The following is a 17,447-nucleotide window of genomic DNA, read 5'->3' as shown; positions in this document are numbered from 1 at the left end:
CTGCACTGGCAAAGGAGCACTCAATCGAATAGGGACTATTCCGGAGACATTGCTAAAAATTAAATACACTCTTTCGTTCACAGTATCGCATATTCTCGCTGTAGAGATTACGTGACTTTTTCTTTTTTGTTTTCAATTCTCCGTCGTACTTGAGTGACATTGCTTTAATTTAATGGAAAATATTGTCAAGAATTGAAAACGAAACACAAGAAATTCTGAATTCTTCCTTTGCTTTTTTTTTGCGATGTGTATTTACTTCTTAGCTCGGGGCTATCTGGCTGGAAACTGAAACTGATACCGTGCAAATAGAGAGTTTTAGTACTGCGTACGCTGCGTACGTGGCGGCGTTGCGTACGTAAGAACGCCACGTTCTGCGTAGTGCGCATGCGCAGACCGCAACGCGCACGTATTGCATTACGTACGCAGCCGCTGCGCACGCACGCATGAGATGCGTGCGTGCGTACGTATGAGGTTATCGCGCCGCTCTCGAACAAGTTCGCGACAGCGCGAGACTTCGTTTTGCAAAATGGCGGCATCGAAGGCAAGCACCGACTGGCTCTGTGGCTTAAAATATGGCCATAGTCTGGCTATAACACTTGGATTGGCTCACATTGGCTGTCAACAACACGTGCTTCTATTTTGATCTACCAGACGGCGCAACACGCTTCACGCTTGTTATGTACGCGGGTACTACGGCGTACTAAAAGCCGATTAGCGGCAAACGACGCCACGTAACGCAAGGCTCTTGCGTGATGCGTACGTAGCACCATTCCGCAGTACTAAAACTCTCTAATACCTGTTCTCATGCAGCCGGGAAGGGTTTTCGGTCTTGACACGGGCGGCGCATTAGTTTCTCACGCGCGCACGAACGCTCTGACGTACAAAAATGAAAAAAAAGAGAGAAAAAAAAAACAGTTCGTGTCCGACATCTCTCAAAACGCTCGATTGTATAAAGATATGGAGGAACGGGCGTGCAACGATTTATCGATTTCTCTGTGCCTGCATCGCGCCGCAGTTAATCGCATGCATCCGTCACGTCCCTCGTGAAAAACGGCCCATGCATTGTCGAAAGAGTAGAAAGGAGCATTTAGTAAAAAAATAAATAAATATTATTGTCTTTTGCCCTCTAACGGGACCGCACGTGTATACCGTATATCGACTCGTGTAAGCGTCTTTCTTACTCGATTCCGCCGGGTTAGATCAGTGGCTATGCTGCTCGCCCGCTGAGCCGAAGGTCGCGGGTGCGATTGCGGCCGAGGCGATCGCATTTCGATTGAGACGAATCGGTATAGAAGCCCGTATATATACAGTGCGATGTCAACACGCGTGAAAGAACACCGGATGGTCTGAATTTCCGCAGCCCCCCACTACGGCGTCTCTCGTAAATCCTATCGTGGTTTTGGGACGTTAAAATCGCTAATATTATTCTTATTAAGGGTGGTATACTCCCAACTTCTTGTTATGAGGCTCAATGATTTGAAGGTAGTTTGATTTATTCGGTTTCGATGTGTGTCCGTGTTCTACTGGGTCCATTTTGACCCGTTCTTCGATGTTTTGAAGGCAAATGACTTACTTGGCCTCCTACGCTTCTTTTCTGCGGTGACGCGCGATGCTGGCAAGTTTTTTTTTTTTTTAACCTAATCTAGTATTACCCGCTACAGCTGTAATGAAAAAGAAAAAAAATAAGTAATTCCACTCTTTTTTTTTTGTTCGTCCTGACTTGCCATGTCTATGATTCTCTTTAAAGAGACATGTTTAACTGCACCTCTTCATTGTACTCAGAGTAATAGCAAGACCCAGAATAGAGTAAATTTGTCATATACGAGACTAGTCGGGGCTGCATGGCCGAAAACAGTCTTTTTTTTTTTTTAAGAGTTAATATGTAGGCATTTCTTCACTACAGCCACCCTATTTACTCTCATTCTACACCAGCAACTTTTGACCGTGGCTGGCTGGCTCCATCTGTATACCGTTTGCCACAACTGCTGCCGGATAACTGTAGGCATATGAAACTGCAGAATTAGGCTAAAATAGGGCAGGTTTGCTGGCCTTGGTCCCAACGCGAGCGGACTCCTCGTTTGATCTGAATACAGTGATTGAGTTGTGCATGGATTTTATGCCGCCAGTAACGTTTTAGTGAAACATGCAGTTCACTCTCTTTGTATGCGATATCCGGGTGTCTCTCGTAGACGTTCCCATGTCGTGGAGATGTGCTTTCAGATCTTGTTTCGATTGTGCATGAAAAAACACGTTTTTGCCGATCCGTGAACAATCGACTGCGCTTGTGACATTCTCGGCATACATAAGCTATCGTATCTGTTACGTGCGTTGCCTGAATTTGACAGCCGAGTTTTCCTGCACATAATTCGCACCTTTGTCTGTTAGCTGAACAGCTTGGTTCTGGAGTACATAGACAGCATTTTACGGACGCGCTCATGCAAGCGCCGTCATCTTGCACTGATAACGTTATAGTTTTGTATCCGTATCAGATAGACGAACAGAGCTGCACGGTGAACGTGCATGCAAGAAAACGGTTGGTCCGTAACGTTAATCGTTCCACGGCCATGATCATTTCATATCATGAAATATAAACCGACTAACCAATCGCTTATAAGGCCCATTGGGCGACGCCCATGAATCGAAAAACAAAATCGTGTATTATAGGCGTGCGCAGAATACTATAATGGGAAAAATATTCACCTCCGCCTTCCTGTCTGGAAAAGTCTGAAAGATAACAAAAAAAAAACAAGCTTCCCAACAGATGCAAAAAATAAAATAAAATGAGGAAATGACGTGTCAGCGACCCGCCTGACATTGGTCCTCATGGCTTTGCGGGGGGGGGGGGGGGGATGTCATGTTAGATTACGCGAATTTGAGACAACGCGTGTAACAATCGTTTTTGTTGGGGATTTTTAAAATGTAAGCGCGTTTCCATGCGTGAGGGACTTGGAGTTTCGCTGAAATTTTCGCTTCAATGAGAAATGGGCTTCATGTTGGCGCCTCAAAATTAGTCGGTAGGCATATTAATTTCACCTTATTTTTATAGAACTGTATGAATGCATGGATATATGTATACGCTTTAGTACACCGTGCTTCCATCTTTCCTGTCTCTCCTATCCCCTCAGTTTGTTGTTGCTTCTTCTTCCTTTTTCTATATCTTTACGTCTACCCTTTTATCCCTCCTCACCCCCATCCCTTGTGAGCTACTGTGGCGGTGTCGCTCACTGAAGCAGACAATAACGGGCTCACTTTTCTCTTCCTTTCTCTCTCTTAAGAATCACTCACAAGCCATCTTCCCTGTGCATTGTTACCGTCTACCATGCAGCAGCACCAACCAGCCCAATCAAGCACCTCGTTAAAGCACCTTGTTACCGTTTTTTCCTTCATTCGTCTTGTGATGATGTCCGTGTGTCTTGCGCCTTGGGTGGCGTTCCTTGTTAACGAAGTGCCCGCCGCGGTGGTCTAGTGGCTAAGGTACTCGGCTGCTGACCCGCAGGGCGCGGGTTCAAATCCCGGCTGCGGCGGCTGCATTTCCGATGGAGGCGGAAATGTTGTAGGCCCGTGTGCTCAGATTTGGGTGCACGTTAAAGAACCCCAGGTGGTCTAAATTTCCGGAGCCCTCCACTACGGCGTCTCTCATAATCATATAGTGGTTTTGAGACGTTAAACCCCACATATCATCATTGTTAACGAAGTGACCGCATCGGTCGCGCATTTATACTGACGCCTTAGAACGCGATCACGTCAAGCGACCTTGCTCGGCGCCGACTCGGTGTCACCGCCGTGGCTGCGGTGCTTTTATTAACCCTTTACTGCCGAGTGTTGCAAATTCGCGACATACTAAAAAACTTCGAGCAAGCAAGCCACGAAATTCATGCCACCTTTAATGCCAGCTGTCAAGTACTCAAGGGGAACGTAGCTTTCAGCATAGAAAATCTAGCGCTGTCTCTAGTAGAGTAATCTATGCTAGAAGCAAGTCTTGTGTAGCTGATGGTAGAAAGTGTGAAGCATGCGCAACAGCTCTCACTTTTCCATTCTTTCTCGCCTGAGTAACCTAAGTTCCATCCTCAATAATGTTGTTTATTTGGTGTGTGCACACCCAAGATGAGCCACATGACATGCTACGTAGTTCTGAAACACGTTTTTTGTTCCAAGGTCCTCGCTTCTGTGACATATGAAGAATTTACCACATACCTAAATGTATGCATTAAATTTGTGTTTTAGATAATTTAACTTCAGAATCAATTAAAGGTTGTTCTTTAAAGTTGTGAAATTAAAACAATTTTCATTTCAATTGGCTCTTTCATAATTCAGGCAATATAAAGTTAAGGCGTTCCGGTTTCGTTCGGTCCCACAAACAACGCAATCTTCGCTCCAAAGCTACAGTCACCGTTATACACGTGCGTACAGTTTCACGCTCGCTTTTTGCGTGTCGAATCGAAACGGCGCGCTTTCGAAATCGATTCTTCCCGTCCTAGGCAGTGTCGGGATGCTCCGCTGAACTCGAAGCGAATTTACTGGCGCTGGCTTCTGTGTACTTTTTTTTTCTTTGCTTACTTTTTTTCCTTTTTTTTTTCTTCAGCGCGCTCCTGGTTTTTCCTCACATACGCTCCTCTACTGTGTTGAGCTTCGTTTTGTTTGTATATTATTCAACTCTCTCAAGCGACACGCTGTTAATGCAGCGATCGACCCGTAACGATGGCGCGCAACGCGGATTTGACGGCCTGCTTTTGCGGCTAGAACGACTGTCGAAACCTTGGCATGCGGCGCTGCATGCAACGCGCTACCGGTCGTTCGCGTGCCGTGTCGTATTGGCGTACGCGCTGCGTGTCGAAAACCCGGTGGCTGTGCTGCCGCGGCCGACGTGAACGAAGCTGTGTGTGCTGCCTTGTCAGTCTTTTTTTTTTTCTTTCGGGCTTGCTTTGGCTGCTTGCCTTGGCTGCCTCCATTACGCCTGTTCGCTGGCTTGCTTGAGGACTGGCTTTCGAAGGCTACGCAACACACCCGCAGCGCGGCACCTGAGCTGTCCTTATGAAACGTCTTGTTAGGCGGGCTTTTGTTTTTACTTAAAGATGGTTTTGGGGCACTATAGATGATACAGACGTAGCGCGCATGTGCGTATACCCATATGTTGCACGTTTACCGATGGCCAAGCGATGCAAGAATGTGCGCTGGGTCATCCATAGCATTCCACGACAGCGCCCAATTCGCCATTTCCTCAAGTCCACCATCGCTAGATTGTCCTGCCAATCTGTGTTATGTCGAACTGTATTTTGTATAATGTTACCTTGCGAGTTCACGTTTATACCACGGATATGAGTCCAGTCTATGATTCGCTTTAAAGTGGCACGTTAACACCCATTTAAGAGCTACAGTCGTGGCATATGCACCATAGAGTTCCCTATAAATACACTAGAAGGAGCTCTTGTGCTGTACTGTATATGGGAGATGCAACGCGCGAACGCTTCAGCGAGCATGGGAATGATGAGTAGCATAAAAATAATTGTCTGATATTCCCATTTTTCGGCTCTGTTAAGCTTCTCGTGACTTGAAGTTGCTTTGTCACGAAACGACAATGAGGAAGTGTTCAGCAGTATTGCACTTCGCCAACTTTAGCATTCAAGCTCACCAATTAAAACCGGGTCACGATGGTCACAACGACCTGATCTTTTGTTCCAAACAAAACCAAAACAAAAACTATAAATCAATCCACACGTGCATTCGAAGCCTGGAAGCGCGAAGACCAGGCAAATTTGTGTACTATAGTCGGTTACAGCCTAAGAGTAAATGTAAGCTCCGAGCACAGCGGCCACCGTCCCATTTAAGTAGAATTTGCATACATGTTTCACCAAATTGAGGGCGGCCATTTACGCGACGTGAGGCACATCTCGCGGATTTCAGTCGTATCACTTGCCTGTACATTAGTCTCCCATAGTACAGTATCAAGTACTGTAAATCGTTAAAACTTTTTTCTAAACACATTAGGCTTGTGATCATTTCTCTAGTTTTTGGTTGAAATATTTCACTTCTCGGCAAATTTCATCAAAATTTGCCACTAGGATCGCTCTGCGAAACGTAACAATTCCACAAGGAACGACGAAATTTTAATTTACAGCATGCGTAGTATTTGTATTACCAGCAAAAATGTGCCTATGGTTAAAACGAAAATCACCAACAATGCTCTTTTGCACAGATTAATGACAGGCGTGCTGCAGTACTGGGGGTGGAGCGTGTATTTATTTTTAGGTTATAATCGACTATGTAGCCATCATTCCCAAGGTTGCTGAATGATCGCAGCGCCAGAGTCCCCTGTAGTCAATTTTAGGAAACTCTATGGCGCACATGACTCTATACGATCGCAGAGAGTTAACGTGTCTTTTTAAAAAGAGTCATGTGTGACTTAGATGACATACGTAAAAAAAAACCCCTCCCTCCCCCCATGTTTTTTTCTTCTTGGAAATTGTGGTGTTGGAGTTAAACGCAGGGAGGAGTCGCGCGGTTGCTTGGGTGTTGTTAATCTTTTTTTTTTTTTTTTTTGGTGTTCACTGCACGCTCGCAGCGCGCTGTACTTGACGCTACCTGCTTGGTTGGCCGTCACGCTTGGATCCGCTTTACGGGTGGCTGCGTTGGCCCGCTCGCTCTTTTCGCCACGCTGACCCCGTGGCGAACCTCGGCATTCGGCCCGGCTGTTCTGCGTGTACGCTACCGCAGGGTGGCCGGTCATTACTGTCCGGGTGCCGTGGCGAAACGTTAGCTTTCGCCACCGGATACGTAGTTTAGTGGCTCTTATCGGAGCGTAACGTGCTGGCGTGAAGCCCTTCCATCTGGTCCACGGCCGCTTAGCGGAACGCAGGGGCTCTATAGGCGTGTGTAGATGCGTGTATGACCGGGGATTCCACTATTCCAGTATGTATACATACTGGAATAGTGGAATCCCCGGTCACGCATGTCACGAATCATTCGTGGCCCCGCCGCGGTGGTTTAGTGGCTAAGGCACTCGGCTGCTGACCCGCAGGTCTCGGAATCGAATCCCGGGATGCGGCGGCGGTCATTTTAGATAGAGGCGAAAATGCTAGGCCCGTGTGCTCAAATTTGAGTGCGCGTTGAAGAACCCGAGGTGGTCGAAAATACGAAGCCCTACACTATATACGGCGTCTCTCGTAGTCATATGGTGGTTTTGGGACGTTAAACCCCAGTAAGTATTGTTAATATTATGGATGAGTCGTGGATCGTAGATGGCTAGCGATCGCTGCAATCATCGACTGGGTACCTTTTTAACTATGTCTTGTCGGAGCGACACAACCGAACGCATCTTTTACCTCTGTATACGGGAGTTCGTATGCGTATGCACAGAGTGAGGGGGTAGGGAGAGGAAGGGGAGCTTAGTTATGTAGAAGGGTGCGAGGTCTGCCACATACCGGCCCCGTCACCGTTCACATCGCGTGGATATGGCCGTCCAGGTATGTGACGATAATGGCAACAGAGGACCACCAGAGGCACTCCATATGAACTGTTAGCTTTCTACCCGCACTCGCGGAAGGCCGGCCACCAGTGTAAGGCTGTTGAGGGAAGTACGTTTTGTTAGCATTTTTTCAGCCATTGCGAAGCTTTTTTTTTTTTTCTCAAGCTGGACCTAATGGTTGGGGGTGGAGGGCTGTGATGAATATTGTCAAATGTCAGTCAGTGTCTCCGTATGTTTTCTAAATTATGGTTACTGTTGGCTAAGTGATGGGAATATTTGTCTCTTGTTCGGTGTTCTTAGCTCTCCATTGGTTCGCTGTCTTATATCCCCGATGGGCCCACTTCATACAGAGTAGACTTTATGAGCGTGATGCTCTGCGTCAGCATTATTAGTCTTTGCTCATCTGTCGCTTCAAGTTCAACGTCAGTCCGTTGATGCGGCTGTTCCTCTCGCTTGAGAACAGCCCGGATGGCTTTTGCGGAATCTTTTATCTCTTCTTTTACTCATAGCTCGCACGATACCGCCTTTTAAAGACGGATGCCGTTGAAATAATTACCCCGATATCGCCCGTGCGCTCCTTTTTGTCACTTCGATGGCATAGTATATAGAAAGAGCAGTGCGCCGGTGCGTATGCGGTGCAGTATAGCTCCGTGCACGCAAAAGAGGGCGTGGCGATGCGCGCTTGGTGACGGTCGTCACGCTTGGCGTTTTTTCTCGGACTGGCGCGCGCGACCAATGCAGACGCTGTGAACGAGCTGGAGAAAAGGGGCAGGGGTACGACGGCGTGCCTTCCCATGTGTGGTCGTTCAAATGGGCGGCAGGTGTGCAAGGTCAGGTGGAGCTAAATTTCGCTTGTCAAGATCATAACTGCAACTGCGCTCCGTCGAATTTTTGCAGCGAGAAATTGTAGAAAGTACCAGGGACGCCGAAGGACTTAGTCTGGGCTTGTATTTTTTTTTAGCTGCACGAGCAATGGGTGACACTCTTTTTAATTGTTTCTCTTCTCGGCGCTTCCGGTCGAGCATTTTCGGTTTTCCGTTTATTTAAAAGCAGTCTCCTAAAACTTAACTTGTTCGACATCGATTATGCTGGTTAACGTCAAGAGTTGTATTCAGTACGTGTGGTATGGAAGCGTAATATTATTTTACATAAGCTTAAAACTATTATTATAATTGATAAAAATTAATTGAATGAATTCAACGGAAGAGGAAATGCTTCGCTTATGAGTAGCCGAGATTGTTGCGCCATCTGGCAGAGGAGGTCTTAACTACGCCCCTATTTCTAAGCGGCCTCGAAGATCTGCCTTGGTATAGTGCGAAGAAATGAGAAGTTAACCCAAAGAATACAATAGTGCACACGAAAGCCGATACGTGAGTACCACCACCAGATACCAAAGTCGAGTATTATGTAGGGTCACCTCCTGGCATAATACGTTGTAAAGCACGGCGTGCCGAGATTGTGAACGCGTCTGTGAAGTGGTCCCTTCGGTTGTTTTGCTAAAACCATCTTACCAGTTACGCAAACTACATCAACTCGTAACAGTCATGCAGAGTACATGGTCCGGCATCGCTCAACTCCTGTTATGTTTGTCTTGCGCGAAGTGATTCGATATCGGATGTCTGCTGAGCTTCCTAATTTCATTTAACATCCACCTTGGATTATTCTGTGCCGTACTTTGTAATTTCTTATCACGTGACTTGAGCTTGATATTATGCTAAAGCCATTATATGGACACTCTCGGCTGATTTTTGCCGTCGCCGTCATGTCCCGGATATATATATATGGGGCATAGATTTGTGAGTTGTAATTTCGTTTTACCTTCTTTACGACGGCTTTGTGGTGTCATATCTTTTCTGGCAAAGACGACGTCTGTGCACGTTGTCGGTCGTTTCCAGTCGTACGAAATGCATCATGGAACATATCGAGACGTCTTATACTGCACAAACCAGTGGTTGTCGGCGATTATTATTGTCATAATCTCATAATCTTCATCGTCATAACGTATAGTGGTCACCTTGTATGTGCTCGGATACGGCGAACAACGCCAACGGACAAGCCTCGACCTTAAGGGGCCTTGCTCCTGTAATGTACCTTTTGAATGCAACAGCCAGCGAGACGTTTCGTGTATAAAGTATGAAATTTATACAAAAGAAAAAAAACCCCAACATGAACGTGCAAGAAGAAAACAAACGACTGTGACAGGTGGGATGTCAGCCCATGAATGACAGTTAATATGTAGTACCCCCCCCCCCCCACACACACACTGGGGTCGGCGTTACATACATACAGCCCGCATATGTGGAATGCATAGACAGGAAAGCTGAGGAACTGTACAGGTACATGCGGAGTTGCTTTTCACGTGAGCGCTGTTTTCGAGACCGACCTGCAAGAGTCGCTGAACTCTGGAATGGCTGCGGAAATATGTGCCGTTCTATGCGCACGACCGAATGCCGCTTTGTGTCTAATGTTAATGCGATACTGACGGCGCTTTTGTTCGCCGGGGTGGAGCTGTGTTTATACGGTGCTCGGCTGCTGCTCCGAAGGTCGCGAGTTCGACTCCCGGTCGCATTTCGAAGGACGGAGGAGGGTAATATATGATTGATTGATTGATTTGTGGGGTTTAACGTCCCAAAACCACCATATGATTATGAGAGACGCCGTAGTGGAGGGCTCCGGAAATTTCGACCACCTGGGGTTCTTTAACGTGCAAATATATGAGGCCCGTGTACTGGGCGACGTCAGTCAAAAATTTTCCGGAGCCCTCCACAATGGCGTCCTTCATAATCGTACCGTGGTTTCGGGAAGTAAAACCCCCCAGATGTCATTGTTATTATACCGACTACGCACAGCGTGCGCGTTGTTGTTCGCCCTTACAACCCGCGTTCTCTCTCTCTCCTTCTTCCTCCTTCCGTCCGCACCTGTGACCCAGTTAAGCGAGCGTGCATATGCGTAGCCGTATAAAACACACAAGCAATATTTGCCGCATGCGCTGTACGTGCATCACAAGGAACGACGTCTTCCCGACTCCGCGGGCGGCCATCTGTTATCGCCCCGCATGACGCCACCCCGTTTCTTCCGTCACAATTCGCTTACCGATGGACAGACGTTTACGCTTGGACGGACGGATGAGCCACACTTTTTCCCGCAAAGCCTGCGTCGAACGAGCTCTGTAGGCCCGTGTGCTCAGATTCGGGTGCACGAACCCCAGGTGGTCTAAATTTCCGGAGCCCTCCACTACGGCGCTCTCATAATCATATAGTGGTTTTGGGACGGTAAACCCCACTATCAATCAATCAATCAATCATGCGTCGATCGAGCTCGTCGCCGCATGCCGCCGTTTTTGTTTGGCACGTCGCTTGCGTCGTCACATGGGGCGCGGTGCCTGCTGTAGAGGGGGGAGGGGGGAATGCGCCGTTTTGAGTATAGAACAACAGCTCATTACGCGCCGACAGAGGTAGAGGGTCAGACCAAGCGGAAAAGGAAGAAAAAAAATACACAGGTTGCTTTACGCAGTAGGGCCTACCCACACGCATCAGGTGCAGTGCGCCAGCGGGAGGAATTTTGACGCGGCGTCGCACTCTCCCTGCAAAGAGAGTGGGCGCCCTGCTTCGCGTCGCCACGCGCTATATATATATATATATATATATATATATATATATATATATATATATATATATATATATATATATATATATATATATATATATATACGAAAGGGTGCGGCGCCGCGCCAGAGAGCCCCCCCCCCCCCCCCCTGAAGCGCTGCAACGGGTACGTGTGGTCAGGCCTTTATACTAAAACGACTCGATAGGGGGAAGCCATGTTTCCCTTTTAGGGCCGTTCCACGCGCTTCCCGCACAGCCGCAACGCACGTGCCGAAGCCCCTGCGTGCGGCTAGCGGGGGACAAGTAAGCCGATTGGCGACGCTGCGGAGGGTGAAAGAGCGTCGCCAATTGGCTTATTTGTCCCCCGCTTGCGTGCGGTAGGGGGTCCCGGCACGTGCGTTGCGGCTGTGCGGGAAGCGCGTGGAACGGCCCTTAGGGGCGAAGCTTTTTAGGGCCTAGCCTTGTTGTCATCCGATGTCCGGGTGCCCACACCGTATGGTTACACCTTCTACACAGCTGTCAAAAATCATCCGCTACGTTATCAAAACGATAAAAGAAAAAAAACGAGCACAATGGTACAATATAAAACACTTATAGAAGCGCAAACCCTTTATACTATTCGCTGAATCCAACGTTCACGTCATGGACCTTTGAACCTAGCTTTGTCGTCGACGCTTGCTGTCCGCTGTGGTGGCTAGAAAACCATTGCTATAGGTGACATATATGTGTGTATGTGAATAACGAAAGAGGGGGGAGTGCGAATTTCCATTAGATTTTACAACATGTAGTTAGTTCGACCATATTGTCGGCAAACCACGCCATTTTCTATATCTCAAATATGAGTCATTACTGAAGAAAATTTGGGGCCAGGGTGGAACACGTCGATGACGATCTCCAAAATGAGCATAATCGGAACGCCGATTCAAAAATAATGTTGTTGTTTCGCGGTTACGTTTAAACACATGAAGACTACATGGGCGCCCCGTGAAAACAATGCCTTAGACCAATCATGCTTGTGTGGCTCACGCACATGCTTGTTGCAAAAAAAAAAGGGGGGGGGGGTAGTCATGTTCAGACCGTTCGCCGCAAACGAGAGGTTTGCGGATCGGAGGCGACCCCTGCTTTTAAATAAATACTGACACGAAGTGTATATATTTTCAGATTGTCGCTCTAATTGAGAAGACTGATGCCAAGAACCCTAAGAGTTATGTGACGTCTGTGTGTAGAGTACATTTCTAATGCCATACTTTTGGTTTCGGTATTGAGAGTGTGCGCCCTCCCTCTTAGTGACGTGTCGTCACAGTGTGACGTCACGGGAATAAAGTAACTCGGGGTGTACTATAGCGGCAGGTTCGTAATCTTCTCGTGGTGTATACGTAAATGACGATGAGTGAACTATCGTCCTGTTACCCCAGCACTGATTTCGGCGATGTAGGCTGCATGCAAAACGCGCAGTCCTCAGGCTCTGCGGGAACGCATGTGTTGACTCTGCGGAATGACGTCTATTGCGACGTGGCTGGCCTTCTAATGCTGAGAGATGAAAACTTCGTGCGTGTTGTCCGGCTCCGGTGTTGTCTCACTCCGGATGCTTCATGCGTGTTGTTTGATACTTCATGCGTGGGATACGCCATGGAAACGGAGTGTCCATTTTACGATGTAGACGTCTCAATATCGTGTCAGTATTCCTTTAACAGTTTGGCCAACCTAATGTGCACATTTACTTCGTACCGACGCCTGTATAATCGCTTTATCGCTTTTAAAGCGTTGGAAGCCTAAGTCAGCAACCTTATTTCGCGTTTCACTTTTTTTTTTTACCATTCATTGGTATTAAGCGATTCTAAATCATATTTTACTGTAAAATTCTAAGATCCGCAGCTGTCCAAATGGGCGCTGCCTTATAATATGACAGGACGAAATTACGTTACTCTGTATTTCATCAAAAAAAGAAACAAAAAAGCCGGCACATTTTTTCTCATGTTTGTGAAAGCGGGTGTCAATTTTCTCATCGCGAGCGCGCTTTTAGTAATAATTTTACAAACGCACGAAGGGCGAAATGTGATAGAGCAAGGCAAGAAGAAGAAAACAAAAAGCTATATATGAACCTCGTGGTGCGTTACAGCGTTTTACACTGTGTAGGAGCCAACTGACCCAACAACATATTTTGCTGAGAAACAGTGATACAACACAGATGCCCGTGTTATGTCATTGTTTACGTGCCTGTGTTTCCTCTAATTTTGCGATGCCAAGGCCACCTTTACGACCTAGCCATGCTAGTGCCGCTCATGGCAATCTGACTTGAATTTATTGCATTGCTTACTTGCATTTCTATACATGACAGTTCACTAGCTACTTTCCTGTAAAGAATGCTATGTCATGCTGATAGGGCAAAAGTCATTTTTGGCTGGGAAGTTGCACGTAAACGTTACGAGATAGATGACAGCCGACTAGCCAGTAATTGTGCGACAAAAAGTCGCTCTAAATAATATGATGAAAGTCCACATGTGTGCGCACTGAAATTAAGATCATAGTAATGTAAATAAAAAGTGAAAATAACTGAAAAAAAATCGTACCCTCGGCGGGATTCGAACCCGCAATCCCCGGTTTAGGAGACCGATGCCTTATCCGTTAGGCCACGAGGGCGACACGCTGGGAAGCCCGCTCTTGGCAGACTGCGCTAGCGCCGCACAACTGCTGACCATTCCACCTGTTTTTTTTTTCTGTTTTGAAAAAAAAAATGATTCTTTTTTTGAGCTTCGTTTTATCTCGGACTGTCTTCGCATTTCACAATACTCGTTTTAAGTGTGCTCCGCGCACGCGGCTATTGCTGGCCTCCTTTTCGCGAATGTTTCAGCGGAAATAGCTGTATACAAAAAGGGTTTGTCGTATAGTGGAGCTTTCTTGAGGAAGACTTGGTTCGCGCTTAACTAGTAACGTGCAGCGCAACCACTACAGGTTTATAAAAATTAACGGAACAGAGCGTCTCGTCTTGTCTCTTTTTCTTTTGTGCTTGGACAGCAAGCAGGTTACTGCTACGTGGTGTTTTTTTTTTTTAAACTTCCTGCCGTGATATAGTTTTGCGGATTTTGTTTTAGCGCTGGCTAACTTGAGGACATGAGTGTGATCTCCGGCCACGATGGCCGCATGCATCGCCAGAGTATATGTTACATTTACGTGTACTTCAAAGTGCTTATTCGTAACGCCGTGTCATCGTTGTTTTAGGATGAGAAACATGAGAATTTAGTTCTTGTTATTTTGGTAGTTGTAATGGATATTATTATTATTATTATTATTATTATTATTATTATTATTATTATTATTATTATTATTATTATTATTATTGATCACGTTATTATTATTATTATTGATCACGTCCGCTTCCGTGTATACTTGCCTTTCTATAAGTTCGGTAACTTGCATCGTTATGTGGTTGAAAGTTACTGCAGACCTGGGCTTATCCGAGCTCCATACTTTGCAGCAACTGGCACCGCACAGTTTTCCGGTCCCCGTGTAAAATTTGTGACGAGGTGGCGAATTCGGTCCGTATCGTGTCCAAATGTCCAAGTTGAAACGATGGTTCCCACACTGCAGAATCGTGGGTGGCCCTGCTCCGCAGCCCAGACCCCAGCGTCCAGTGCGACTTAATCAGTCAAGCCCTAGCTTGCTGCTGCCGTGTCTGAAGAAAGTCTGGCCGACGGCTATAGGGAAGACGGGCCATGCCTGACGTAATTAACAGATTTTGTGAGATCACCTTTCGGGTCACGCGCAGTTGTTGTTGTTCGCCGCCGCTGGTGTCCGTAACCACATCGCGCTGACACAGTGGGGCTTGAGCCCGGGTCTGCTGGGTGCCAGCCCAATATGCTACCACTGAGTTACGCCGGTGCTTGTAACTTGTTGTCAAACTTGCCTTAGGCAGGGCACGAGCGACGTAGCACCGATGGCACAGTGGGGCTCGAACCGGGTCCGCTGGGTGCCAGCCCAGTATTCTACCACTGAGCAACACCCGTGCTTGGGACTTGTCGCCAAACTTGCCGTAGGCAGGCTTGATGTCGGCAAAGCAATCGCGTTAATACGACTTATAAAGCGTTTTACAACAACGAAAAAAAAAACAACTAATCGCCGCACTATGTGAATGTCGTAACGAGTGGGCCGCCCAATGCTCCAAACCATCACAAAAGCTTGTTCTTGTTCCCCTATTAACTGGGGTGCATACCCACTTCAGCAATCATTCCTCATTGTCGTCAGCCGCTGCATGAACAATTGGCACAAAATTTCTTGCAAGTGTTAAGCGGATACCACGCTATTCTAAAGAATGACGAAAAATAGCATAGCGAATCCTGGCCTACTACCGACAAGTTTATTCTTAATGCCCCGGTGGGTACCAATCAAGTGTGCTTGCAGTAGTTACCCAATGAGTGTTTTGAAAAGGCTCTGAAAGGTCGCTCTTCTAGCTTTAGCTGTGACTGTGCTGCGCCTACCGCGCAGGCCTTACGCTTTTTAAAATATTTTTTTAAATAACTCAACCTGCTAACAAATGGACGAGTAGAGAGCAAGCGGTGACCTAGAGAAGGCTACAGGTAGGCACCTATCCGCACGGTACACTATACTACACGCAGTGTACCCCGGCAACTATTACAACAGGAACTGTCACCCCGACTCTGCCAACACACTGTACCACATGGTATGGGGCTGTCGAAACTACCCGAGTGTACCGTCCATGGACGAACACAGCGCACGAGAAAATCCAGAAGACCATGTGGGAGGCGTTGCTGACGTCGTTAAACCGTGAGAACCAACTCCGGCTAGTGGAAAGGGTTTGGGCGTCGGCGGCTAGCCATGGCTACCTGGAATGAGGAAGTCACCCACCTTTGGGCGAAGAAAACGCACGCCTGGTCAAAAATAAAGTTTATTTATCTCTCTCTCTCTCTCTCGATTACGTTGGTTGTCGCGAATTTGAAATGCGCTATGGTAAATATTCAGCACGCCATGGGGTGGGCGTCTGTGTAATTAAGAATATACCTGAACGACCTCGCCGCTTCCGATGACCGAGACTTTGTATGCAAAGTTTTACTCTTTCTCTCTCTCTTGTCTTTCTCTCCATCTATCTTTGTGTGTTTTGTCCGTCTCCTGCTCTTCCTGTATCCGCTTTGTTTATTCCTGTGATTATCCTGACATTTTCAGATACGAGAATACGGCGCTTCGTATAGTTGTACGTACACGCATTGCCTGTGTTGCGATCTATTGTGGCCACGCTTGCGGTCGATCTATGACTCATCTGACGACGCGTGCTCGCATGCATGAGCGGACGGATGTCGCGGCCTCTTTTGTATTTTTTTCGGCAGGATGCGGGATTAGCGTCCAATCATGCAGATTAGGAGCCCCAGTCCGCACGAGCTCGTTCCTGTAACGCCGTCCCTCGCTGTATAACTTGAGCGTGCGTGAATTTCCTGCCCTTTGTTTTTTGCGTCATTGCCGGTGAGGAAAATTTTTGTACCTTCGAGACTTCGGACGGAATGCATGCGTTATGTATAAGGAATAACGAAGGTTACTTCCAACTACCGTCTTTTGAGTGCTGCGTGCAACATAAGAGTTTCTTTTCCTGCTGTACAGTTTGTAGGTGTCGTCATTTCAGTGTATGTGCATGAGTAACGTGGTTATGTCGGTCGGGAGCTCACTCTTCGTTGTTACCGTTTCTACTTGCTTCTATACCGCACGTTTTGATGGCCCCATCTTTCAATGATTGTCGTGCTAGCTTTATCGTTTGTTTTGTTCTTGTGTTCGCCCATTGCGTTGTTTGTATATTTAATTTTGCATTGTACGTGAAGCCCATCCTGCTTGAGCCAAAATGTTGGCTTGCAGTATGTCAAATACATCAATATGGCTGCGCCAATTGTGCCAAACCGCGCCAAGAGGTGAATTGTGCTATACATCCTTCTACATTTTTGCTAACGTTTCATAACTTTCGCCGAGCATGCGCCAAGACGCCGTTCTTGCGGTTTTTTTTTTTTTTTGGAAAAAGAAAAGACTGAATAGGTGTGCAGACCATCTTTAAGCTAGCACTGTAATTTCGAGTGGTTATTTCGGCACACTGATGAGTACTGTATAGTTGAAGTAGTGGCCAGGCGCAATCCTGCGTACCAAACAATTCAGATTGACCCATGCTTGATTGATTGATATGTGGGGTTTAACGTCCCGAAACCACCATATTATTATGAGAGACGCCGTAGTGGAGGGCTCTGGAAATTTTTACCATCTGGGGTTTTTTAATGTGCACCCAAATCTGAGCACAAGGGCCTACATTTCCGCCTCCATCGAAAATGCAGCCGCCGCAGCCGGGATTTGAACCCGCGACCTGCAGATCAGCAGCCGAGTACCTTAGCCAC

The 17,447-nt window shown here is 47.0% G+C and overlaps 1 protein-coding gene and 1 non-coding gene across 7 annotated transcripts in view; one reads left to right on the top strand and one right to left on the bottom strand.

The window, feature by feature from the left end:
* Positions 1–17,447, top strand: part of LOC119181726 (membralin) — a 225,328-nt gene that overhangs the window by 40,942 nt on the left and 166,939 nt on the right. The window lies entirely within an intron of this gene.
* TRNAR-CCU (transfer RNA arginine (anticodon CCU)) lies at positions 13,635–13,707 on the bottom strand. Its single transcript has one exon. It is a non-coding gene; the product is annotated as a tRNA-Arg (tRNA).

Source organism: Rhipicephalus microplus, chromosome 10, assembly GCF_043290135.1.
Source record: "Rhipicephalus microplus isolate Deutch F79 chromosome 10, USDA_Rmic, whole genome shotgun sequence".
NCBI classification, from domain to species: domain Eukaryota; kingdom Metazoa; phylum Arthropoda; class Arachnida; order Ixodida; family Ixodidae; genus Rhipicephalus; species Rhipicephalus microplus.
The sequence above is the reverse complement of the archived record's forward strand: the minus strand, read 5'-3'. Positions and strand labels throughout refer to the sequence as shown.